Source organism: Buteo buteo, chromosome 8 (genome assembly GCF_964188355.1).
Source record: "Buteo buteo chromosome 8, bButBut1.hap1.1, whole genome shotgun sequence".
Lineage (NCBI taxonomy): Eukaryota > Metazoa > Chordata > Aves > Accipitriformes > Accipitridae > Buteo > Buteo buteo.
This window is the reverse complement of record NC_134178.1, coordinates 16,090,618-16,117,638: the sequence shown is the minus strand read 5'-3', so window position 1 is coordinate 16,117,638 and position 27,021 is coordinate 16,090,618. Positions and strand designations below refer to the sequence as shown.

The following is a 27,021-nucleotide window of genomic DNA, read 5'->3' as shown; positions in this document are numbered from 1 at the left end:
CCCACTCGGACCACTGGCTGCCTTCCTCACCTCCCCTGCAGTGCAGCACTGTTGTGTTTGCTCTTCCCCACCCCTTGCCCAGGAGAGGTGGTGGTCTCTGAGGGAGCACGGTGGATGTCCTAGCACAGCCTGGACCCTGTGCAGTGCCACTCCATCTTAATGCCTTACAGCTGTGCTGTTGTGGACTCAGGAAAACCATACATCACTCCGTCTTCCTCCTTTGTTCAACAGCCATTTTCTGACAGAAAAGCGACAGCTTTCTCCGTGCTGTAAACCCACTGAACTAGCAATAACTGTTTTATAGTTTTGCTGCCCTTGCTATTAATGGAGAAGTGTTAAGTGTCTGTATATTCTTACTTGGCTCCTGGCCGCCCTTTCAATTTCTAGTGTGATTTTTCTTTTGACATTCAGAGCTGCTCATTGTAAAAACAGACCAGGTATGTTGCAAGCTTTGGGGTAGCCTTAAATCTTATTGTGACTTTTAGGGTGTTCCAGCCTTTGCTAATGGACTTACTGTTTCTTTCCATTGCAGCTGATTCTTTCTAGTCTGACTCTGCCAGTTGCCAGTCAGCCCTGCGCAACTCACCAGACCCTACAGGGATTTGTTAGGTGTTCTCTGCAAAGGACTGAGAGAGAAGCAGGAGCAAGGGTGACAAGAGGGACATGCAGGGTGAAAAGGACAGGCCGGAGAACCTGAAGTAGGTGGGTGGGAGGCAAGTTGCCTTTGATGGTAGTTGTCTTGTGTGGGAGAGGAAATATTTTGTTTGATTGTCCATCTATGCTGCCTGCCAATATTTCAGACATGTCAGTAGATATCTGCTCATGGTGCCAATGTGGTGTGTGGGCCTACATGTGGCAGAGAGTGTGGGGAGGCAACTGACCTTCGAAATCAAGACTATCAGCCATCAGAGGAAAAACAAGACCACTGTACTATCTGTTAATGTGGTCATAGAACCATATTGGCCAGCCCAGCCTTAGAGCTGTTGGAGACTCTCATGTGGTTCTGGGACCTTCTTCTGCTGTCTTTGAGAGTATGGCTAGTATTACAGGATTGGAGGTGCCATTGGGAATGGCTAGAATAGCCCTGTTTTGTGTAAGAAAACCTAGGCAGTTTATGAACCTTTCAGCCACAAGAAGGCCTGTTCACAACCTTACAAGAAGGACAGATGTTTTCAAAAGCCTAGAGGTAACTCTGGGCTGGAGTGATCCCATGATGATCATGACATGTCCAGCTGGGCATGATGCCCACCCCCATTTTCCAAGCTGCTGCCCAGGAACTCAGGGAGAGGAAGGATTTAAATAGAAGAGGGTCAGGTTGTCTCGGCAAAAGCTTAACTCGCTCTCCCATGTCCCAGAGAAGTCTGAAGCTCCAAGGACTTCATTTTCACCTCAAAAGCAGTACTAGTTGCCTACCCTGCTGTAGAGCTTTCATAAGACTGTAGGTGGGATTGGGAGTGTCTGGTGAGCCACGTTGCAAAATCAACAGAAGAAATGATCCATTAATGTACTGCTTACAGCACTGTCCACTCCCCAGTGTCCCACCCATTGTACAGGGAGCTTCTGGCAAGCAAGGAGTAAGTGGGCTCTGGCAGGTGCCTCATATCCAAGTGGGCTGAGTCAAACTGCCCCCAACACTCCTGTGAAGAGGCTGTTGGGATGCTTCAGCTGCTTCCACTAGAAAGGGTTGGGAGAAGCAGCACTAAGTTTTCTCTAGCCAGCTAGCTTGTGAATCATTTATAGTGTCTTGTTTCATTTGTATATTACCTGGTTGTTTAGCTGGTCTGGCAGATAAGCAGGAAATAACTGAGTAGCGACACTCCCTTATGCACAAAGTTTTTGTCCATCTTTCTCACTCTAACATAGCACAGAGGATGACAAGCACTATAATACCTCACCCAATGCTGTTCATTCTTAGATGGCAAAGGGGATATTTCTGCTTATCCTGCTATGCAAAATCTCTCACAGGAGATAAATGTTTGCTCTTATCAGCAGGTTTTACTATGAAAAATGGATATTGCTTGCAATAAGCTAAGCTTTTTATTCTTTTGCTTAAATTTCTTGTACTTTAGGCCTTTGTTAATGAGACGCACATTGAGAATTTCAGTGGTGTTAAATATGCTCAGTTGCCACTAAATATACATGAAGGTGGGTATGTCATGCTTTTAAAGTTCAGCCCTTAAAGAAGCATGTGTGTAAACAAATGCATGTAGTGATAAACAGTGAAAAAGGAGTATGTGAAAAGTGGCTTGATTTCTGTTCTCAGGATCTGTATGCAGTGAAAGTATTGGTCTCTCTAAAATTATTGGTACCTGCAAATCTCATGCAAGAGACCAGCTGGGTGACTTTCCTGATCTCTCCTATTCCATGATTAGATGCACCAGACTGTTGCAATGCAGGTGGAGGTGATAAATTTGTCCGTCACTGACTAATTCTTCAGCCAGAAGGACAAAAGGACTTAGGATGGAAGCATTTTTAAACATGAATCACCCAGACATAGTGATAATTTTCTGTTCATGCTGTGCAGAACCTACTTTCTGCTAGAAAACACAAACATGGAAACCATAGATTTATCTCTATAAGAAGTCATTTTTGCCAGTTCTAATGGATGTACTTTTCCAATATCAGGTGTTTCAATATTACTAGAATTATTCCAGTGTTTATTGAATATTTGAAAAATGGTAGATTTCCAATATATTGAAATAGTTCTTATATTTCTGAAATTCAATGAGTTGGGCACCCAGCTTTAACAACAAAACCAAAAATCCCTTGGTTCCATCTGGGTAGTCCAAGTTAATCTAATAGAAGTCATGCAGTGAACATGTTGTAAAACAAGAATACTGCCTAATACTCCTGATATCTGTCAGGATGGGAGAGCAGAAAGCATTTAACTGACCCAGGCCTTCAGCTGATGAAGCTTGCATTGGGACAGCTCTTAAAGAACCAAGGCTGTAGAGTCACGTATCATGAAATCAGAAGTCAGTTTGCTTCCTGTTGCAGTGATTAGAACTGGACAGGAAGATTCGTCCCACAGTTGCTTTCAGGGTTGGTTGGCCCATGGACAAGACCTGTGTGATCCAAAGCCTGATGGTTGACTTACTGGCTTGGCACATAGGAAATTTGGTTTCAAGATCCTGCCTTGCACAAAGCAGACATGATGTTTTTCATTCCAAACCTTTACTGTGTTTCAGTCTGGGTGACTTGAATTTAGGACTCCACATGCCAAACACAGTACCACAACCATCAGGGTATGGAGCATTTGCCTTGTAATGGAAACATTTCCATTAAAACCCTAGCACTGCTGACAAAGCAACCTACTTAGATGGAATGGTCTTCACTGTCGTAGGTCAGTTCTTAGATGAAATGACTTTCTTGAGAATAGAGCCATTCTGGATCTGGTGCTAGCTGAAATACAAATGCACTTTGGTCATGCCCTTTGCCCTGCTGGAAGCTGGGAAGAGTCAGTGAAGACCCAGGTGGGAAGAGCTCTTGACCTCTGAGATCATCCATGGCCTAGGACAATTTTTAAGAGGAGAAGCACCAAGCAGCTGCAAGTCGAGTGATCATCTGTCCCTTGGTCCAGTGCATTAACACAGTCCTTCCTTTGTGCAAAGAAACAGGCCACCTCACCTTTTATAGCTGTGCAGACTGGCCAACCTGCTATAGGTGGCCTACTGAAGTGGCAGATAGATCAATCTGAAGCAAATCTGTTTTGCGGTGAAATTCATTAGTATGAGTTGTCTGTCCTAAGAATAACTCATCTCTGGACAGATCCTGAAGTCCCCTCTCAGTCTGTTTTTGTTCAGCTGAGGCAAAACCACTGTTGAAGCCAAGATAATTTTCTTCTCTCAGTGGAAAATGGCAATGATGTCAGGATTTGGCCTGGTAAAATAATGATAATTCTCTGCATTTTACAAGTTCTGTTTATATGATGATCTCAATCTATTTAGAAGATGTTAATCAGGCTTCAATACCTGTGTGAGCTGGATGGCAAGTGGATGTTTTTGCAAGCAGAAAGAAGCTAAGGACTGCATCTGTGGTCATGTCATATGCTGACAACCTTTCAGTCATTTTTGTCAATGGTTGGTCTATTGGCTTCAATTGACTCTCCTCAATATTGATGAGCCAAAGAAGAAAAAATTGAGGAGGTGTGTATATATATTATACTTATTTATTTATATATAAAATGGTGGCTCAGCACATCCATGTACAGGAGGGTTTTAGAGAAAAAATGTAGTGATTCAAAGCACCAATTTTAACTTTGCTAAAAGCAGCTAAATAATGTCCCTGCCCTACATTAAACTATGCTGCGATCAAAGAGGGCAAATGCCAAGTACTTGTGGGTTTACAGCTTTCAAATAAATATTGCTCAACCTCATAAAAAGAGCATGAGAACAGTGAGTAAATTTTTCCTTTTCTGTTTGTTCCTTTATTTATTTATTTCCAATATGCTTTACAGGTAAAGGAGTATTACTGCTGTCATTCTCAGGGTGTCTGCAGAGCATTCAGCAGTGAATGCTGTTTGACTTCAAATCCAGTTACTTTAGGTTGGCACGCTCGATTGCAAAACGTTTTATGGGCTGGCAGATAGAGCGCCCTGGCAGATCTGCTGTGGAGCTGCAAAGTTCCATACCCAGCTGAAACTTTTTTTAATTCAACACTGTCATTTTTAAATAACAGTGCAATTGCAAAACAAATTGGCAGGTACTTATGAACTGAATACTGCCTGGGGTTCTGTCTTTTCATTTTGCTGACCAGTGTGCCTGGTCTTCAATTTAGAAAAGCACCCAGTAGTTAAAAAGCACTGGTGAAACTATGTAATGCAGAGCTAACCGCACTGTAGAAGGAAAGGGAGATGCTTGTTCTGACTTGTTGATCCTTATAAACTGGTTAGCTTCATGGTGGAGGGCAATGTTTAAAAATAAAAGTGCTCCAAAGTGTCTATCTGTTACAGCAACCACCTGAGCACGAACCTTCTTTGCAGTTTAAGCGTTCTTCCCCAGGTCCTATGTGAAGCTTCAAGTAATTTTGGAATATTAAACTGGAAGGGCCCTGTTGGGTCACTGACTCCCAGTGCTCTGCTGTCTTGAGCAACCACCTCATATGATCACTTTCCTGGATAGTAGATACGTGTGGGCCATCTCCTATAAATCAACATAGCTCTGCTGAAGCTGGTCTGTAAAGCTCCAACTTTTGCTACGTGGCTTTGTAAAAGTCCTTGCTGTTTTACCTATACGTTTGCATTGCTGTCTCCCTAAGCATAGTAACCAGAGGTTGAACAGGATGTTTAAAACAAGTAGAGGCGTTCAAGTTATCTCACAAAGTAAGTCCTGGATCACCACTGCATGAAGCCCTAAGGTTGTCATTCTTGTATCAGTCAGCCTATGAATTAATCATTTTATCTGCCCATAAGCCAAGATGATATGTAATGATATGACTCAAAAGCCAAAAATAAAGTGCTATGCTTGGAACATTGTCTCACATGGGCTTTGATGACCCAATGGAGGATGCAGCTTTCATAGGCTGGGGTCTTCAGCTAGTTGTCTTGTAGGATAGACCCAGGAAGCACCAGTAATAGCATCTTTGAAGGCATTTCTGTTGCCATGAACCAGGATGATCCAAGTGTGGATCTACTAGAAGAAGGAGCACCTCAGAAGGATGTAATTCTCCAGCCATTAGCCCTGAGTGACATTCACATACCTTATGGTCTTGTGTCATATGGTGTTGGCCTGAACTGTGCCCTGTTTAGTGGGCATCCTCTATTCACACAATTTACCGTGCAATGCAGCCACAGAACAGAGAGTGCCTTGTGAACTCCATGAACATCTCCAGTCATGGGACTTTGTGAGTTACACCACTGAGATGTGATGTTGAGCTGTGGGGACAAGGGGAATATATCCATGTGTTATGGGTTTCCACTTACCTGTGAGTTCTCCAGATCTTAGCACTCACTGTAGCTGTGATAAATCCTGTTGTGGATGTTTTGAGGTCAGTGCCTTTGACTGCTTAGTTAATGCAGTCACTTCCTTAAGGGAGATCTGCACATGATATTTACCAACATCTGTACTTCCTAGTTAACACTGCAGTAAAAGCTGTTGTAGTCTTTCAGACACTGGCATTATAAGTGACCTATTTCTGAACATTGTCTGGAAACTTGAATCTGCCACCCTACTCAATGGAGATGGGAGCATAAGGATATTTTCCTCAAAAAGAGTTTCAAATAAAGCACTAGGTACTCTAAGCCAGGACAGAAGAGGCAAGGATAACACAAAGGACTATCCTAGCCTCTTTTGTATCAGCTAAGGGCAGCAAAAAACATTTGGAAAATGATGTGAAAGGCCCCTGTTCCCAATTCACAGCATATCTACAAACAGTGAAGAATCCAGTCAGAATGTAGGAATCTTCAGAGTGTTTGAAAGTCCCTAGTACTTGCTGCTGGTATCTATATTTATTCCTAAACCCATATGGGATAAGATACTCACCTTCCCTATTCCAAAAAACCCCCATTGTGTATTCATCTTGAGTGAATATGTCTTCAAGACTACTGATTTTTCAGATAGGCTTTGCTCAGTCTAAAAGTCAATGGCATTTAAAATATAAGTTGAGACAGGCAGAATCCTTAGTTCCTCCTCCAGATAAATGGCCTCTATAGCTGTGAGAAAAGGAACTCAGCTTGAAAGGAGATGAATACACAGTTTCCTGACATAAAAATCTATGTGAATAGGAGATATACTAGACAAAAAGATGCTAGTCATTGTCTTTCAGCAGGATAGACATGTTTGTGAGAATGTTTGTGCAAGAATTTTATGGCTAAGTGTGTAGGATGTTGAGGTTTCGGTCACCTGGTGTGTACTTGTCATTTTGCCAGTGCTGAAAGAAATGTATGGATATACTTCTTCATTAATTCATTTATGTTGGTCCTTGTAATCATGAAAGTTCATGCAGTGTGTTATGACTCTATGAAAAGTTAAGTAACCCATTGCTTTTTAAGGCAAAATCTTTTGTTTCATGGCTTTCTCAGAAATGTGAATCATCTAGCATTGGGTGAGTCTTTTGGTCAGTTGTCTCTGCACATTGACCAGTTCAGATGATTTATGGCCACATGAACTCCTTTTGAAATTTCTGGCTAAGCACCATAGAAGTTCTAAAACAATCTTCGAGGTTTTGAGTTCCTCTTTTTCTCCTCTAGGGAAGGGAAACTTGTATAAATGTGGTTATTCTGGGAAAGCCTATGGTTTTAATTTCTCTCCCAAGGGGGTAGAGATGTCTTCCAAACCTAGTATTGAGAAAAGGGGCCAAAGGACTACCTCAGGAAAGAAGATACAACTTGGAAGGCTGGTCTGCATTTTCTCTGTCCAAAGCTTTTTGAAGGAGCAGATATGAAGCTGTGAATATCTGTAACTCTGTCACCTGGACACTTCCTTTCCTTTACAGGGATCTTTCTTGCAAGTGAAATATTAGAAGCTAGCGAAATCATTCCAGTGCTCTTATGCCGAGTGGGTGGAAGAGATATGTGAAAATTAAATGTATTATTTGGAAGCTTCTCTGGATGCTTCTTACTTTCCTGGGGGGAGGAAAGACCTAGAACTGTTTGGTCCTATCTTTTATTTTTCACCTTAATTGGCCTCAATAAGATTTATCAACCATTTCTGTACAGGCAGTGTGCTAACATGTATTCAAAACCAGCTCTGTTCTGAGGGCAGGCTGGTACTTGCTGACAGGTAGGATATAGAAACTCTCAGTTTCAGGCTCTTTTCACACTACTCTGGTATTGCCAACAAACCCTTCTTGTGCATCTGACATGTTAGGCGTATCAGCACACACCAGAATTCTTCTTTTTACAAGTATCTCCCTCAACAGCCTGATACCATGTGCACTATTTGCTTTCTCATCTGACAGTGTGAAGCTCTTCAGAAAGCCCAGATTTGCAGCCAGGTGGTTCTCTTGCCCTGGTTTATCAGCAATGAAACCATTGCTTCCCTCTGCTTTGAAAATAGAAGCCAAAATGTCCTTGTAGCTGCTCCCCTAACAGGTTCAAACCACCTCATACTGCAAAGAACTCTTTCTTTGTTGATGCTCTGAGTGTGACACCAAGTGATGTGCTGAGAAAGAGTGAGACTAATTGTACTTTTGAGAGCTTTTCTCAAAAGGTTAATCATTCTGCTGATCTGGGGCTTTAGTCATAACATGGAGACATGGACTATCCTGTAAACAAGGGATCAGATTGCTCTAATGGAGTACCATTTATGAACTGGAGAGCTTGGCTGCAGGTGAAGAGAGTGAGAAACACAGGAAAAGTAACAAATACCCAGGTCTTAGCAAATTGCTGTTGTTACTGAGGCTGACACGTTTAGCTGTAAATTGGGCCAGTGGTTCCCTCCTGGCCCAATCATGCAGAAGCAAGTAAGGCACTAGGTAGATGGAGGTACTAGCCTCATGCAGTTTTAATGCTGAAAGAAAATTCTATGGCCTGTGTACTGCAGGATAAATGATCCCGATCTTCTCTTCCATTCTTAAAATCCAAGGCACTGACCTTCTCAAGTACATGACTCATCTATTGCCAGGAAGGTGAAAGTCCAACTATTAATGAGTGGCTTCATTGTATACAGCCTTCAAAGCCAGGCCTCTGCAATCAGCTCAGCTGAACGCTTTGGACGTCTTCCCATCACTTGATCCTAATCATGGGTCTGCACCTGGTCTAGCTTTCTGTTGGGGACAATATGTTAAAAATTCATTGTTGCACTTTTTTTTTCTTTTAATTGACTTTTTCTTCCCCTCTGAGTTAAATGAATGCTTTATAGGATGAGAACTGAACAGCATCAGTGGAATGAATTGTGCAGGAGAGCCACGGGCATGGCTCGTATTCAGGAGAAAGCAGGAGTATCCAGCTGTATCCTGCCTGCCTACTTTGATGTCTTTGGCTGAGAGAGTGATGCGTGATTCAGACCACCTACTCGCCAGGCCCTGTCTCCCTAGGTGGTCAAAGGGGAGAAGAAATTGCGAACCCGTCACAGCACACCTGTAGCATGCCTTGTGCATCCTTTTTCACTGACTGTATCGACAACAAGCATTTGGCAGCCTTTAAGCGGTCCAAACCACTCCATTTCATGACACCTGGGCACTACATCATTTCATGTGTTTGTCCCTTTCTTTATCTTAAATACTGTAGTATTGGCCTGCGTCCATCTGAGGCACCACAGGATGCAGTTTGAGTGCACCTTGCCATGAACATGCTGTGTTTGTGTTTGTGTTTGCCTTGCCATTTCTGAATAGGACTAGCTGATGATGTGTATGCTTTACATACAAGCATTAGGCAGTGTCAGGACAATCTCCACCTGGACTGGAGAGACCATCTCTGGAGAGGAATGTGTCTGAGGTAAATCCAGACAGCACTTCAACTTTCTGCACACTATATTAAAGTTTTTCATGTTGTTTTGGTCTAAAGTCTTGGTTTTTTTCAAGTGGGAAGGGCATCAGGAGGCATGGGGAGGCTGAGAAAGCACTTTGAAGGTGATGCTCACACTTTATTCTTCAGACTTTGGAAGTAATGGGGATGTAGACCTCCATTGTAACCATCTCTCTGTACTTGCAAGTGAAGTGAGTGACAGAGAAAACTGCTATAACAACTGTGGGCATGAAGCAAACCCACAGTCAAAGGCAGCTTATCTGCTAGGGCTTGCCCAGCTGCTGGTTATCATCCATGTTGCATCTGGCTTTTCACAGTACATCTGTTTAGCATAAATAACTTTTTAAAATTGGTGTCCTATGGTACATCCAAACAATGAACAGAAGAAAAAAGAGAAACTGTAAATAAATTTTACAATGTCAGTAAGAGCATTCACATTAAGGGAAACTATTTTGAGTGAATGCCAGTTCTTAATAAATTGCTATTATTCTGGTGTTTTTACAAAGACCACAAGGAAAAAAAGAAGAAAAAACCAGAAATGACTGAAAAATGGAAACATTGAATGTCACTGCTCAATCACTTCTTTTAATAATAAATACTTCTAGGCTGTTCTCCCAGCAAATGAGGTGCCAAGATTATTTTTTTTTCTTTTGGTGTCTATCTGAAAGCCAGTGGCATAAAAAAAGACCATGAGTCAGCTGGCTGATCTCCCTTTCGTGAATGCTCCCTGGGCAGCTGTGTTTCAACCCATACTACCAGCCCTGGGACTGAGCAGGCTTTCTGGCACCTTGGGGCTCACCTGCCCAGTTCGGCACTCTGCAGAGGTGCCTGCACTGACTCCAAACCCATAAGCTCAGCCTTCAGAAAGAGGAGAGCCCTGCTGCCATTGCCCAGCTGGTGTGTCACACTAAGGACCAGCAACACTTCTTAAGACAGCAGGTTTTGCTAAGAAGGATGCCTGTGGTCTTAATTCCCAGTTACTGACACCTTGTTTGTTGTAATTTCTCAGAAATGGGACCTTATAGTCCTCTTTACCAAGAACTCCACTCAACCATCCAAATCTTCCCGTGGAGATAAACCTCACCCTTTCTGAAACATTATCTCCTGGGTATGCCTGGTTTAACTCTCTAGGACCATGTGGACTTTGCAAGGAAATTTCTAAATCTCTATATCGATGACGCTTCATGGCAAACCATAATTGTGAGCAGCATGCTGCACAGTGAAAGTAGTCTTTTCTCACAGAGTTCCTGCCACTGAGCATCATGGGGATAGGGGTTCACATTTCAGTAGGGTCCCAGCAAATCTTCTTTGTTTCTTTTTAAAAAAAAATTATTTTTTTTTAGTGATCAGGCTATTTTATCTCTGTCTCTTTTACAGCCCCCATGTGTTTCCCTCAGTTAATTCCTGTCTGCAGGGATTCTGGGAAGATGCTGTCTTTCTCTGGCATCTCCACACCTGGAGGAGCCCCTTGCTGATAAAAGCCCCTGGGATGGGGTACGTAATGTGTGTCTGTTCTGGAAATCTTACACTGGAAACGTGGATGCCCCATCTTGTGTTGGAAAATCAAGTGTTAGGCTGATCATGACAGATGCTGGCAGGCAGGAGCAGGGGCATACTGGAAACAATGCCAGAAGATGGGGCTCTCAAGCCACAGCAGTGCCATTGTTTGCCCTTCAAAGGTTTGCAGACCTTGCAGATACGTTAATCACAACAGGCACTGCTACCTTGTCAGGGAGGATTTCCTGGGCAACATGGCAGTGTTCCTGCACGGTGGTGCAGATGACGCTAAGGTCTGGGGAGATCAGGCACCTACAGATGAGGAGAAGTTGGACTGTATTCCAGTGACACAGGCACTGGTAGCTTGGGACAGTCTAGGGAGGACCTTGCCATCCTTTCTCTTTCTGACATGACATCTGGAGCTGCACCCAGAAAGTCTAGGGTTGTGCAGAAAAGGCGGTTTTGCCAACAGTGAGAGGGCTCATCCTCCAAGAGTGTGAAGAAGCCAACTCTCCCAGTCATGGTCTGCTGTATCCACCGCAGTCTGCCAGCCAAGGAAGCAGGCCCCGGGGCCTGAATGAGCTCTTTTGCCTTTTTGCACACCCCAGAAGTGCTTTTATAATGAAATAAGGCCAGAGCCCAGTGAGCCAAAGGGAATTAGAGATGTGGTATCTGCTCACATGCTTGCTTCATGGGGCAATGTTAATGAGTAATTGCTAATTATATGTGCTGCGTTGTGGTGAAACATCATGGTACTTTGATATTGACCAAGAACTGAAAGTTTCTGTTGTGCTTATTTTTTAAAAACTTTTGGCCTGCTGATCTGTATGGGGTATTTTGCGCATGATTAATTTAATGCATTGTCTTGGGTGAGTGTTGATTTACTTGCTGAATTCAAGATCAATTTCAATGAAGCTCTTAGTGCGTGCTGGTTGGGGGACACAGGGTGCCATGTTATTGGTTTGTCTAGATTGCTCACTGTTTTGTTAGACTTCAATAAGAAAAATTCTGGCATAGTGACAGCTTCCCACTTCCCTACAACTGAGTAGACAACAACAGAGCTTAAACAGACAACAAATTTTATTAAACTCACATGTACATACATAGCAAGTAGAAACATTAGAGCAAGCTTGTCTGACATACGGGCCAATAGCAACAAAAAATATATTCTTTTTAACTCCCAACCCAGGTGCAATCAGGGAAACAGCAACTACAGCTGAAATGCCAGGCTGTAAATTAAAAGGAAAAATAAAATGCAGACATCATCAAGGATATTAATATCTATTCTGTTCTTCACTACCACAGTTCCCTCCACCCTTTCTCTTTTCCTACATCTGGGGCAGGACAATGGCGTCATAAAAGTCTTCCTGGGAGAAGGATGGGGCAGAGTGCTGGGAAATGCCTCATGGAGCTCCATGTAACTGGGGGACAGAGCTGGGATGCTGCTGGACTTCCAGTGTGCAGCCAGGCATGGCTCTTCAAGGTGCTGGGGCCTCCCCAGGTACTATGACTCTGCTGTGGAGGTGCTCAAATCCGGAGGGCTTGCAACGGCATTGCAACCATGGCTACCTGTATCAATGCAGCTGAAACTCTGGCCTTTGTTTTTTCCTCTTCAGCAGGATATGGCTGTGCCTCCTGGATCAGCGGCTGCATATTTGGAAGAACATCCTGCTTGGACAGAGCAGAAGTTAACTAGGACTTTTGGAGCTGGTAGTGGTTATGCTGGGAGCAGACCAAGGGGAATATTTGCTTTCCAATTCCAAACAGGAAACTATAAGCGGATCCAGCTTGTAGGGAGTCTGGTGTGGGAGGACATGCAGAGAGGCGGGAACAGGGAAATGCAGGAATGCTGGTGCAAGACTTTTCCACCCTTGAAATGCATGGCCACAGTTAGCTCCCCTTAGCAGCAAGGTAAATCACAGCTCCACGCCTGGGACTGAAGAGCACCTCTGAGCTGCTCTCACCTTGGGAAATGTCATTTGGCCCTTCCAGGGTAGACAAGCGGGTGGTGCTGGCAGGAACGTGAGCATCAGTCCTTTCTCATCCTTTAGAGACGACACACACTAACTTGTCATGTTCTCTTTAATTTGATTTTGTATGACAAACAAGCCCAACTGTTTAATGCCCTGTGCACAAGAAGGAGAAAGCAATTATTATGCTATTTGAGGGGAAAAAGCCATTTGCTTTGCTTCTGTAAGCAAAACATGAATTGGCACTTACGGGGTCCAAAGGACCACAGAATTTTCTACAGTATCAGGTTCCAGAATGCTGATGTCTCTTTTCCAGAGAGATTTAATAGCAGGATGAGACAAAAGCATACGCAGCAGGCCTGAAAGGTCCTTCCTGTCCTATGTAGTCCCCATCAAGCCAATGCATAAATGTCTGCAGAAAAGGACCACACTGAAGTTCTGTTGGTAGGTGAACAGCAATGCTTGCCAAACACGGCACCCCATTCAATCTGTTTTCAATGATTTAAAACTGAGCTAGAAAATGTGAATCCAGGCAGGAACTTGGCATTTAAATTATACACTTGAGATGACTGAGCCTTTTTTTTTAATATAATTTAAAAAATTATAATCCTGAGGGATGTGAAAGGAGTTAGGGCATGGAGATGACATGTAAACAGAGTCCTTTCATATGCTGCTTGACATTTCAGTAGTTCTTCAAGCAGCATTTTTTACTTCTTTTAAATGTAGAGTTTTCTTAGCCAAGTTTGCAGCTTGAGAAGACTGAAGTTTAATCTTTTCAACATACACAGTGTTGGTATAGACATAGCTATTTCCTGTATGTTTGTGCTGCTACCAGTGTACACATATACCCGCCTGGCTTCAAGCCTAGGAGATGCTAGCATTATAAATGTTGCAGATGATGCAGTAAGGCATTTGGCTATGTTATAGACTCAGGTGATCTTGAATGAAAGGGATATAAATAGATATAAGATTAAAGTGTAATTTACATAATGGATATTTACAAACTATAATATATATACATAGTATATATAAAATTAAAAATAAGTGCATTTAAGAGAGTTTCTAGTAATAAGCTGCCTCATGATTAACAAGATTAGCAAGAAATTAGTGCAAAATTTCTTCTTAATCAACAGTGCTAGGAAATAATGATTAATGTAATAAATATGTATTAATAGTAACAAGCTGACTTAAGCATCGGGGATTAACCTGGGCCTCAGAAGCTCTTTCTTCATTTCCCTGCACTGTTAGACTCTTCTTGAGTGACTGCTGATAGTATCAATTCAGTATTTGGGTATCTGACTGTTGGTAAAATCAATGGCAGGTAATGTTTGAGGGTGCTGCCAGGGAGCACAGGAGTGAAGAATATTCAAGTGGTTCTCCAAAACTGTGGGCTGAGGTAACTATGGAGCATTTAGCCCAAAGAATTTTATGCTCCTGATCTTCAAGCACCTAAACCTATGTGTTCTACACTGGTGACAAAAAAGTCACCCTGCTACCACTCTCTCTCCCAGCTACCCCTCCACCACCATCTGACCATTGTAGGTAGACAAAGATGCTGTGTATCTCTCCTATGCTGTGGCTGGGGGTAGCTCCGCTCCCCACCCCAAGCTAAAGTTCCTCAATAGAAGTCTTGGTTTCACTACTCTAAAGGGCTGCCATACAGCTGTTATTTTTGTTATTATTTGTTATTCGATTTCCCCCTGGGTATGGCCCTTTTCTTTTCCCACCTGGAAATGGTGACTTGGCAGGTTCTAAGTTTTCCTGAGAGCTTCCAGCTGCCTGGTTGTCAGCCCTGACAGCCAGAAGGTGCTACTTCATTTTGACTGTATGGTCATGGGATAGATCAGCACAAAAGGTCCTTGTGTGGTGGCTTGAAATCATGGTTATGTTTTGTTTTTCCTTCTCCACTAACTCCATGGAAGCTGTGTAGTGTATCTATCTCCATCACTTCAGGGTGCAATGGATAATCTAGTGTCCTGCATGTAAGTGCTAAGTTCAGCACTTCCTGCTGTCAGGCACAGAGTGGATGTTGAGATATTGGTCAGTAGCTCTAGGACCATGTTCAAAGCACAGAGCATGAAAATCCTCTAGGGTGGGAATGTAGATGTCCTACTCATGTCCTGCTCAGCTGCTCAGGCCCAGGCACTCAGCTCTGTTCCTCTGAGTCTCGGTTCATTTGCTTTCAAGGCCATGTCCCAGACCCATCTAATTGTCCCCAGGTTCTCTGCAAGGAACCTGTATGCCCAGGCACTGGGGTCACAGCAGGAGGGAGCCCACAAGCTGTCAGGGCCTCTCAGGGCTAGATGTGACCACAGGGAGTGGCAAAATGCCAGAGTTTTGCCATACGAGCAACATGCACACACTGCGCTAAGTGTCCCTAGTGATTGAGGATGAAAATGTCCCCATCCTTGGCTTTCTCCTTTCCTCCACACTGGAGTGCCCAATTTATCTTGGAGGCTACAGCTTTGGGTAGCCCTCCCGAAGGTGCCCACGAGTGAGCTGGGTGGTCAAAGTCATTTACGAAAGTCACATTGTCTGGTTCTGCTCATATGCTTTAAGTCCAAGGCTATTCTTCTTCCTCTTATCTGATCACAGTCCCCCAGCTGTGCAGTATGTGCCACATATAAATCCAGAGATCATAAATAATTTGCTTTGTTGAAAAGCAACCCATGATATACTCATTGCCTCTTTCAATCCGCACTTGCACACAGTGCCCTCCTTGCTCCTCAGTGCTTTCTGCTCCCTTGGCATGAGCAAGCATCTTCATTTTTATCCCACTTTAGGACCCACTAATAACTCTCTCACCAGTGCACCATCAACGCACTGGAGGAGAGCACAGGAATGGTAATTCAGGGCTGTGATGCAGTGGTACGTTGGAAGGGGATGCTCAGATCTCTGTGGCATGCATGCCAGCAAACTGCTGGCAATTGTGCACCATCGAGCAAAAGCAAGTAACCCTGCTGGCATTTAGCTGTGCTGCTAGTGCTTTAACACAAGGGTATCGTCACAAAATGGTGGTTTGCATGCTTTAGTTGTGGGAAGATATAAGTTGTGCTGCAGTTGTTTGCCACTTGAAGCAGGATGGTGGGCTCAGGTATACTGGTGTTCCAACTTTTTGCTAATCTTGCTGTGCTGTTATCAGTCATTGGACGTGGCTGATGGGAGCTCTTGTGAGAAGTCACCTTTGTGCAGTATGATCTAGTAACTCAGAAAGTTATCATTGTCTGAAGAAAAGAGTTTGAACTGAAGCTTCAGGAGGACTCAATGGTGAGCAGAACATCTGGCAAATAACTGTGACCAAGTCATTGAATTTACTAACTCTTTGCATCAGGGAAGGATTTCTTGTGCAGTTTTTCAGCATTTTGTTGGTACTAGTAAAATTACTTCCCTCTGGTAAATCTTTTTAGGTGACGAAAACAGTGGGAAGCTTCACTGGACTTCGGATCAGGCTCTTAGAAAAGACAATGGTCATAGTAGTCATCTGCCCTTAGGCTTAGCTTCCCAGCCTACTCACCTCTCTGTTTTTTATATAGGACGTACATCTCCTTATGCATGGAGAGCCCTTCATGGTAGATGTGGCTCAGGTCTCCCCCTGTAGTGTGACCCAGTCACATCCCAGCCATTGCTAATGGGAAAACTTGGCTCATTCAGCCCCTCCGGGCATCTGCCTTGAATGCTACCCACATGAGCTTGAAACATCAGTGGCATTTGTTTAATGGGGGAACAAATGCAGGGATTGACAAAAGTCATTTTTACCCCTTGTTTCTAAATGCACATGCACTGGTGAGTGGGAAACTAGACTGGGGTGTATTAGCCCCTCTTTGTCTTTGTCCTCATCCACATCCCCTACCTTCCCCTGACTCCCACAGAAAGTTCTCTTTGTTGGCATCCCAACCATTGTTTTCTAGCACACTTCTAGAAATCCCTGCTAAGTGTATATTGTTGTCTCCCCAAGAAGATATGAGTGCAGCCACACACAGTTACAGGCAACGTGTATATGCACGGCAACTCATTAGCCAGGGCTTTTTTCAAAGAATTTTTAACTTCATCTTTGTTGCCTCAGCTGAAGGAAATGACATAGGAAGGTGCAGAGAAAATGAAAAGCATGTAAAAGGTGGAGTGGCTTTGTGGCTGCATTGAGGGATCTTCTATGCCTTGCTTGTTATGTAAAAGCCATCAGAAGGAGGGGAGAATAAACGAAATAATTTTCTTCTCAGCATGTGCTGGGACCCAGCACTGCAAATAAATGCATTGTTAGTTGAAATCAGTGTTTTGGTTTCTCCCTTCCTTTGTGAGATGCTGTAGAGGAAGCAGATTAAAGATTGCCAGCTTTCTGGCAAAATATACTGGTGGCATCATAATGACTTCATTATGGTCTCTAAATGAGCTAACAGACTAATAATGTGTTCAGGAAAAAATACACATTATGAACATGCACACAGGTGTAGGGTTAACCCCTTCTTCGGCACCCCTTGCTTTGAATCCAGCTACTGCAGCTTAAGCCACAGTTCAGTGCTCTAATAGCTGGGCAGTAAAGGATTTAATTCAACAGCTGTGTGCCAACTAATTGCAGCTGTATTTTCTTCTGAGTTCATCTACAATGCAAACAACATGGCAGCTGTTTGTTTGTTTGCTTGCTTGGCTGGTGGTGGCTGGGAATGCTGCTGCTAGGTGGAAATGCCAGCACAGTGGTGCAGAGGCTCTGTGAGGCCCTGCAACTCAAACCTCCTTTTATTAAAAAGGCTTTCAAAAGTGGCTTATATGACATACCCCTCCTTTGGTTTTCCTTATTGCTTTACATGCTGCATAAAACACGTTCACTGGAGGAAATGGAGATTCAACAGTAGGACAAATCCTTCTGGGCAAACTAATTCTCTGCTTCCCTCACTGATGTCTCCTCCACCTTGCCTCCAGCATCACTGGACCCAGACTCTTACTGTCCTCATCCCAACTCCTGCAGCCCTCCTACCTCCTCATCTCTGCCTTCATCACTTTCTGCCTCTACTCATCTGTTGCTTAAGTCTCTGCAGCATTTTCCATTTCTGGATTATGTAAAAATCTTCCAGAATGTCCTTGTTAGCCATATATAGCTCTGCATGTTTTCTCTTGACGTTTTCTGGATGTGATAGTACGGACATTATGGTTACAGAATGAAAGCATGGAACCACAGGATACATACAATGTTCTGCACATGCTTGGCAAAGCCAACATTTCCAAAGCACGTGGGACTTTTATTATGTGTGAAGACCAGCTATGAAATTCTTGCTCAGGCATCCCTGACATGGCTTAGAAAACTGAGGTCTACCTGCCAGGTAAGTGTCTTGTACAATGGTAGATACTAGTCAGGCTCTGTTGCTGTACGGTAGGGTGTACTCATATAGTGGGAGTACCTGGGATGTACAAAAGTCTGTCGGCTCTGCTGCCCAGGTTTCCCTGCATCTGCCAGAGATCCAGAAATCCAAACAAACATAGGAAGTCCTGAAAATGTCCTGAAATATCCTAAAAATAGGCAGAATTTCTAGGCGGAAGAAGAGCATGGGTTCAGGAAAATATGAGCACATGGGAATAAAGCCATCTTTAACGTAAGCCAACTGTAATGTATAGACATTGCTACCCTGTTCCATAATATTTGAACTTATGTATCCTGTTTTCTGATGGATTTTTATCTGGAGGCTGACTTTGGTATGTAGGAAGATGCAGCATCCGGCGGGAGCTTTTATGTCATTGGCATCATTTATATGGCATTTTTCCCTCCCATATGATGTTTAATATAGAGTGAATTCATACCACAGCCCGTGGATAGTGTTGTCAAGGCAGACTCTTCTAAGGTCTCTGTCTTCTGCCTGCCCTCTATTTTCATGAACTATGTCAGAGTTTTGTATTTTGAGGTGCCTGTTCACCTGCCAGATGTAGCTGAACTTAGTCCATGGATGCAAAGATTATGAAACAGGACAAGAGATAGACACTAACATACGGATAGTATGACCATATTGGAATTCTTTCCTTAGTAAATGAGGCCAAAATCTGCTAGCCCAATTCCTGCTCCTCCACCCCACAAAGTGCTGCAAGACCCTTTTTCTGGCCTTACTCTACCCACCACCCTACCCTATAACTTTCTATTGAGAACATAGTGTAGGGAATATTGTGCTCACTGTGCCAATCCTCTCTGTTCAGCCCGTATACTGGGTCTTACTCCCTATTACATGTAAGCTACTTGTCCACACTGCCCTGATGGAGAGATGCCTTTCTCCCTCATTCTTGTGGCATCATGTTTGGTGATAAGTCATCTCTCACCTACCTTGTTGCCAGCATCTAATGTCAATGTTAGAGCTTCAATCTGAGTTCTTCTTGCTCTCTTACACAGTGCCTGTTTGGTGAGGGAGCTTCTCAGGAAAACCTGCAAAGTTACTTCATTATTTACTTTCAGTTTCCCCTTCCCTGGGCTTCTGTGACAGCAGCTTAGCTGTGACAAGAGCGGTACACTATGACTGCTGCCGACTGTGCTCTGTGGTATTTTCTCCTCACCTCCTGGCATGCCTAACCTACATTCATTTATTGTCTTCAGTCACTGTCCATAAAGTCTCTGGACCAGAGTTGAGTAAGGGGCTTTGCTGTTCCTAGCACAGTAAGATGCTAACGTGAAAACTGAGTTTCTCAGGCAACATGGTACAACAGTAAGTAGTAACATCCCATGGATAACAGCAGTAACAAATCCAGCCATTTCCCAGCAGAGGAATGGTGCATCAGGATCCTTTGTGAGTCAAGCACCACACTTGAAAAAGAGAGGGACCTGTACTGTGAGTCAAGCTACTACAGCTATGCATTGAGTCCTCTTTCTGCATGTGGGGCAGTGGAAGTATCTAAGAAACTGAATGGTCAGCAAACTGGTTAGAAGAACCATTGTGTAAACTGGCCTGCTGCTGGGAAAGTGCAAGAGAATGAGAAGGACATGTCTGTGGTACTAATTATTCTACAAGGTCAAGATAACCAGGAGATGCCAGGGCAGTGCCTGCCAACCTGGTCCACTGAAGGTCACCAACTCTTTCTTTAAGAAACAGCATTTTCTAGTGTATTATTGCTGGTGGTTTACACTTGCAATCAATTTTAAATTAAAGAGGACTACTCTTGCAGTTTTGATCCACTCTCCCCCCATTTTGTTGGTTCCTTCGGTTGCTTCTGTGCATGGGGTACGTTAAAGAAACAACTAATTACAAGCCTGTTGCACCCATTTTCTGAAGTCTTTTCACTGGTCTTTGGTAAGCAGGTTGAAAACATCTCCTTTGAAGAGCTAGACTGCAGAGCCCAGGAGTCTAGATGGCATGCTTCAAAATGGTCTGAACTTCTGAAATAGCACAAGTGTTGCTTCACTACTTTTATTGGTCAAAGCCATGACAAATAGCCCTCTGCAATGAAAATTCCAGAATGGTCTGTGAGCCTCATCAATGCTGATTTACCATGCTCCATGCTGTCCTTGCCAAAACTGATGACTATATGCAGATGAACGTGTAAGAAAAGACATCTGGGACTCATCTATAGACAGTATATAACAAACAGTTCTTCTGTAAAACAAGCTATTGTTTATGTATGACTGCATCACCACTGCATCTTTTTAGGATTTCTGTAAGAAGTGGGCAGTTGCCTTCAGCGATTACGTAAGTGGCTTGGCTGTTCCATGAAAAGTGGAAAACAGAGAAATAAGCTTTTGGATTGAGGGTGAAAATTAAGGCATGAGTGGCTATTATCCATATCTTCTACTCCTCTGAGTCTGCAGTAAAGTAGACCAAGGGGTAATAAAGCTGTTGAGCTGGTATGAATGACTCTTTAGATGGTGTTCTGCTTAAGCATTCATTCCTTTCAAGCTATTTTCTTGCTTTAAAACTGCTTTTTAATGTATGTAGCTTAGGAGCTATTTGTAACAAGCAGAGAACTCTGGCTGCACACAGGTACCATTCATGAACAACAAAGTCACCTTAGAAGAGTGTATGGATTTTCTTTAGAGACAGAAGGGGTTTCTTTTGTAGGAATTCTGTTTATTAAAACAGATAATGTGTATAAGAAGCAGAGAGACATTTTCTGCTGCCGCTGAAGATATTCAGGCTAGGATTTTCAGATCAATTCGGGTATTGGGCAGCCTTAAGTCACCTGGAAAATGGTGGCCTGTGTACACTGTTATTCACTAAAATGACCTGGAGCAATTCTGGGCTTAGGAGGCCTATAGTCAGACTCTCAGTGATATATACCGATTCTACTGGAGCAGCCCAAATTCATACTGGATGGAGATATGGCTATGAAGATGGAGGCCGTAGCCATTGATTTTTTTTTATTTTTCCCATTTACTGCCACGTCTTCAAGAAGCTGGTCACCAGCTCCTGTTCTCAGTTCATGACTACAACCTGGTTGCACTGCAGACTTAATGGCCCATACCTTCCTTCTTCTCTGATATTTTTTCACTGAAACATAGAGGAAAAAATATAGCACACAATGCATCAGCTTCCTGTTCCAATCCTATGACTGTTTTATGGAGATGAGCCAGCTTTGTTCCCTGTGGTGTGTTTGCATAGGGTTTGGATGCAGAGTGTTCCTATAGGGACAATGAACATGTCACCTGGAAGAGCAGCTGGTTTGCATATGATCTCAGCTACTGAGCCATTCAGTGCCAGAAGTGAACAGTGTGGCACCCATAAAATCTTTCATTCATGCTAGCATAAAGCCAAGCATCAGTTGAGTTTGCATGGGCCAACTACCTTTCTGTTTGCCTGCTTTAAAGGTAAAACCTGCCATGAGCATGGAAAACATATTCATGAGTGAAAGTTTATTGATAGGAAAACAATTGAAGGAACTGAGCACTTTCCCGAAACAATAAGTGGGCTTTAAGGAAGGTATATTTGAGGGTGAAAATTCTTGTTACTGTGCAACACCCCTTGTGAGGATACAACACCCAGCAGAAATATGCAGGAGTAACTGGGAACAAGACTGTTCATGTAGGAGAAAACAAAATTATCCCATAACAAGCTACAATGCAATCCTAAGTCCTTTGGAGGTGATGCAAAAACTTCCACTAATTCTGAATAAGGTTTGGATGGGGCCTGTGGCAAGTACAAACTGAACATTACAGGGAATCCAGGTCCTAGCAATGGGATCATCATTTTTGTTCAATAAAGTAATTGGGAAATGGTGTTCACTTTGGGAAAGGCTCTTTAATGGGAAGATTTCATCCTTATTGGACTAGTGTAGAAATGAGAACCATCATTCATACTGATAAGGGTAGTACAGATTCTCAGACACAATTACATGCTTACACTGAGATGGAAAAATGAAGTGACCTGAATTAAAACTGTGATGGTATGAAGGAAAGTGAGAAAGGTTAATGGAGACCTAGATGTGCGAAAGGGGATATATGTAAGAGGGCATGGTTAGACAAGGAACTGAAGGCCCCAGGGAAAAATACCAGAGGACTGATGAGATAGCTGGTGAGGGGGACTCTCAGAAAATGTTCTGAAGGGAAAGAGAAACTGAAACATTGTTTGGAGAGCGTAGGGCATCTGTGACAAGCTTCCTGCCGATTATACACTGCAAAAATGGCAAGTCACTGGCTGCTTTCTGCACTTGATATTTAGAGAAAACTCTGCATTTCATCTCTCAGCATTCTTTCCTGCCCCCCTTGGACTGGCATCACTCTGTAATGCACTCACAAGACATCATTTTAAGGAAAGTAAAGATTGAGGGCTTTTTGTTGTTTTTTTGTTGGGCTGCTTTTTTTTTCCCAGAAAGAGCCTAGCATTGACATAAAGCTGTTCCCAATGAAGTCAGTGGTAAAGTTCCCACTGACATTTCATTAGAGAACAGTTGTAGTGTCACGGAGGCTTTTTGAAAACACTGCCCTCTGCACGCCAAACAAATCAAGAGCAAACAATGCAAACCAGATCCTGCAGTTGAATTCGTTTCTGTCCCTGTTTCTGGGCCAGAAGCAATAGGAAGTTTGCAACCAAGTGAAGACTCTGGAAGTGATGGTGTGGGGAGGTGTGTAGTGGGTGTATTTTAGGATCTTCTTCCAGCAGAGGTGCAGAATAGTCACATGCTGACTTTAAAGGGGCTGTCATGCCGTGTGGGATGATCCATCCATCCTTCAGGTTTATTTGTCCCTGTTTTCTAATATGGGTTAAAGTCATTCAGTTTACACTAAGGTAATCTCTTTTTTACCTCCTGTTTTTTTACTCCTTTAGATATTAGATATCCATAACTCATAAGTCTACTAAGGAAACTATTTTTTCCATAGTAATTTTGTTTGTGTTACGAGGAACAAGGCCTGTGAGGAGAGCTTGTATCCTTTAATACATCAGCTGATATTTTGATAAATGTCATTACAAGCTCATTTAGAGCAGTGTTTTCCAATGTCTCCCAATTAGTGGACCCCTACAAAATTTTTAACAAAGGTGAAGCACAGCATAAGTGTAGTGACAACTTTTCTCCTCAGCCACTTTTCCCAGATCCCTTGTAAGTAGTTCACACGCTACCATGGGCCTGTAGGCCAGCGGACAGCCATCACGAATTCAGAGGCTCTTTTAACACTTTTGCCACTAGGCAGTGTTAAGAGACAGTGAAAGAAACAACCATTGCCTGAGACAAGCAGGAAATTAAACAGGCAAGATCTGAGTTATGAAACACAAAGAAGGAAGGGACTTTGAACTCTTTTACTTTCTAATGATTGCCCGAAAATTGACTTTTTTTTAAACTAATTTGCAAAGAACAGTGCCACTAGTTTCTGTTAGTCCCTCAGTCCACCTCTATCATTCCTTGCCTCTGAGGAGGCTGATCTATGGATATTAAAAATAGCCCACATTTTGTCAAAAGTGTTTTTCTATGCAAAGGCTTTTTTCTATATGCAAGGCATCTGTGTGCTCTGTTTCAAGTTCTTTGGTAGATAAACCCAGCTTTCTCTTTCCAGAATGGTTGGGTTAAATACTTGAAAATATTTGAAGCAACCCTTCTGATTGAATGCAGGAAAGATGATCACAGGGGAGCTTGGCCGTCTGGCCATCCACAACACTACATCTGTAGTTCAGTGACTTGCAAATTGTGTCACATCTGAAAACTGTCCTCAGGCAAGAACGCGGTCTAACATGCCCAAATGTAACTAGGTCACTCTATAAATACATTCTGAATGGGATCTTGGTTTCCCTATTTGTGTAAACACTTACCTGTCTCACATGAGTGTTGGTGAGAATTCATTAATTTATGCCGAGAGAACACTTTGAAGGTCTGAAACATTGTACATGTCACATATTACTATTATAATGGGACAGATCCTTCAGATTTGGTACACTAGCTGGCTTTGAATAGACATGGAAATGCTGTGGACCCTGTTCTTAAGGGTGCTATAGGCATTGTTAATTCAGGTTTGTTTCTAAATGCTCAGAGGGTGCATACATTGGAAGCACTGACTTCTTTCTATTGTGTTTAGACCCAACATGAACCCAAGTGCTCTGAGACTGCCACCTCATGCAGCCACAAGAACCTGGAACTCCAGGTTCTAGAGTTGCTCCAGTGCTTCACATTTTGTTATACATGATGAGTCAAATGACAGGTATCTACATTTCAGACCACTGACTGGGCAAGAGAATATGGAAAAAAGTTAGAGGTAATGCGTTTCTAGTGACTTGCTTCTTTAAGGTCTAATTCAAGAGCTTTTATGGGTTAAGATGTAAGGCATTTGTCCTAAAACAGTTGCAGTATGGATTTCATTTCAAACATCAAGACATGCTGCTTTTTTCTACTATGCCTGCCTCCCCCACCCCACATGTTTCTGACTATTACTGTGCGGTTTTCTCACGGCTCAGTCCAGGAGATTTCAAGCCTGTTCATCTCCCACATAACAAATTTTCTAGTCCAAATACTCGTGACTGCAGTGACCATGACGCCAATGTCTTCTTTTGTTTTACTTCACAACTTCTTACTCAGTACTGTTGGTTTCTTTTCCTGCTGTTGCCTGGACCCTCTGTCTTCTACTTACTCCCTGGGCTCAGCAGCCTCAAGGTGGTCTGCAAGGCTGTGTAGTTCTTTCCCAAATTACACTTAGGATAAGGTCAGCAGCTGCCTCCTGCTAGAAAGTCAAGGTGCCTCCTATTAGTTGAGTGACTGTAACTTCTTCCCAGATGAGGTCAGGATCTGTTGCTCCAGCTGAGCTCTGGGCTTGCTGGAACCCAGGAGATAAGAGTGCTGCCTTTTAACCTGAGAACCAGTGACTTCCCATTTACAGCATCCTACTGAATCCAGAATTTGCCCCTGTGCCAGCTGTGGCAACCCTCCTGTGGGTTTTCTTCTGGTGTTGCACACCCCTTTCTCAGGCGTGAGGTTTCCCAACTGTTTTGCAAGAATCTGGTCAGTTGAGATCACCCCACAAGTTTATACCTTGTTTAAGGTCTACTAAGCCCCCCTAGTGGGATTCCTTTGAGTGAATTCTGTGGGGTATGGATCAGGCCCTTAGAGAGGAAAAAAGATGTCCATCCATTTTTGGAAGAGGGGTGTCTTTTTTGAGGGGAGGGGAGCTTCTGGCTTTATATTTCCACTTGAAGTCTTCAGGTTTGTGCTTGCACAGGGTGAGAGGCTTGAGATGAGATCTCATCCACAGTTGTTCATTTTACAGTTTTATTAAAAAAAATAACATGGGGGAATTTTCTAGATTCCATCCAATCCATAATAACTTTTGAAAAGTTAATTTGCTGCAGCTGCTTTATAACTTCTCCTAAGGCCACAACTCAACATGATTACACAACCGCAGTAACTTTTATGGCTGAGTGGAAACACTATCCTGGTTTTGTTGTTCTACAAAAGCCAATATTTGGTTTAAAGATTCCCTTGGATTTTTAATCCACTTTGCTAGGAAATCTCACTTGCCACCAGTAATTTTAGAGACTTCACCTGCTTTTGTACCTGCTTCTTGCCACATATCCAACAGGTCTACTGCATATTGGGAAAAAAACAAACAGTCCTCCATCTTCTGGGGTATGAAATGCATCATTGGTGTCTTCTGTTAGGCTCTACTATGCAGGTCTTAATGGGGACTAAGATTAGATACCCTATTTCTCCTTCCTGACAACCCCCTCCTGTGTGAGAGCAGCGTGTTGAACACAGCATCCAGCCCGCTGGCCCCTGGGTATGCTAATAAAAGTTCTGCTTCTCCAATCAGCTGGCTTTGCCTGAGGAGTCTGTCAGCAAAAATAAAAAGGATATTTCTATTTAAATACCATACAGTGTCTGCACATTGAAAAATATTTTTACCGTGGTAGCATACATGCCACTACCAATAAGAGTGTATTGTTGTTATAAGTTGGCTCTTAAAATTCAGCCAGGACTAAAAATCGCCATAGAAAGTCTCAGCCTAGAAGGTATTTGTTTATTTTGACAGGTTATTTAAAACAAGGAATGAAAAATAATTAGTGGTTTTGGACTTCTACCTTGCATTTTTCTGTTTAAAAAGGTCTTAGATTACATTTTCTGGTGATTGGATCCTGACAGAAGGCTTATATCTTGGGGAGGAGTGGGAACAAAAAACTAGCAGGCAAATTCTGGGGTTCCTCTTTTAGAAAAAAAATCTAGTTCAGGGTGAGAACAACTGCTAGACCTTTCTTCCCAGCAAGTGTTGAGTTTTTCCCCACTGAGAATACAAAAAACATATTCAATGACTGTCCAAATCAAGTGTAATTACAGAGGTATAATAAAAATCAGTACCAATGATCATTTTTGCATTTCTCTCTTTGGATAAGGGATTAGAGCTTTTCCACCTATAACATGCTGAGCCTCTGAAAGGCCTGAAGAGATAGAAGTGTGCTCCTGGGTCCTCTTCATTTGTAGGTGGAAGTTATTGGCTCAGAGAGATGAATCCCCACATGATCAGCCTTGTAAACTAAAGACAGGCACCTAAATTTGTATGTAGATAAGTTGCCTAACATCCAGGGAACACAGTGGTCTCCCCGAATTCGACAGGAGCTTTGGCTGGTTGTGTAACGTGGCCATATAGGTGTTGAATCTGAGACACATAGGCCAAAGATTTAAAAAAAATGGATGCCAAAAATAAGGGTCCTAAATCTATACTTAAACAAATAAACAAACACCTGATTTTCAAACTGCTGAGCACCCAGTGGCTTGGCCCCA

The 27,021-nt window shown here is 42.9% G+C and overlaps 1 protein-coding gene across 4 annotated transcripts in view; it reads left to right on the top strand.

Moving 5' to 3' along the window:
* The window catches only part of KCNE2 (potassium voltage-gated channel subfamily E regulatory subunit 2), a 74,120-nt gene that overhangs the window by 10,217 nt on the left and 36,882 nt on the right, over positions 1-27,021 (top strand). The window contains exon 2 of one of the 4 annotated variants that reach the window (XM_075033742.1): positions 10,781-10,897. The exons of the other annotated variants lie outside the window; for them this stretch is intronic. The gene's annotated coding sequence lies outside the window, so the exon portion shown is untranslated. The remainder of the gene's footprint in view (positions 1-10,780; positions 10,898-27,021) is intronic. 4 annotated transcript variants of the gene reach the window in all.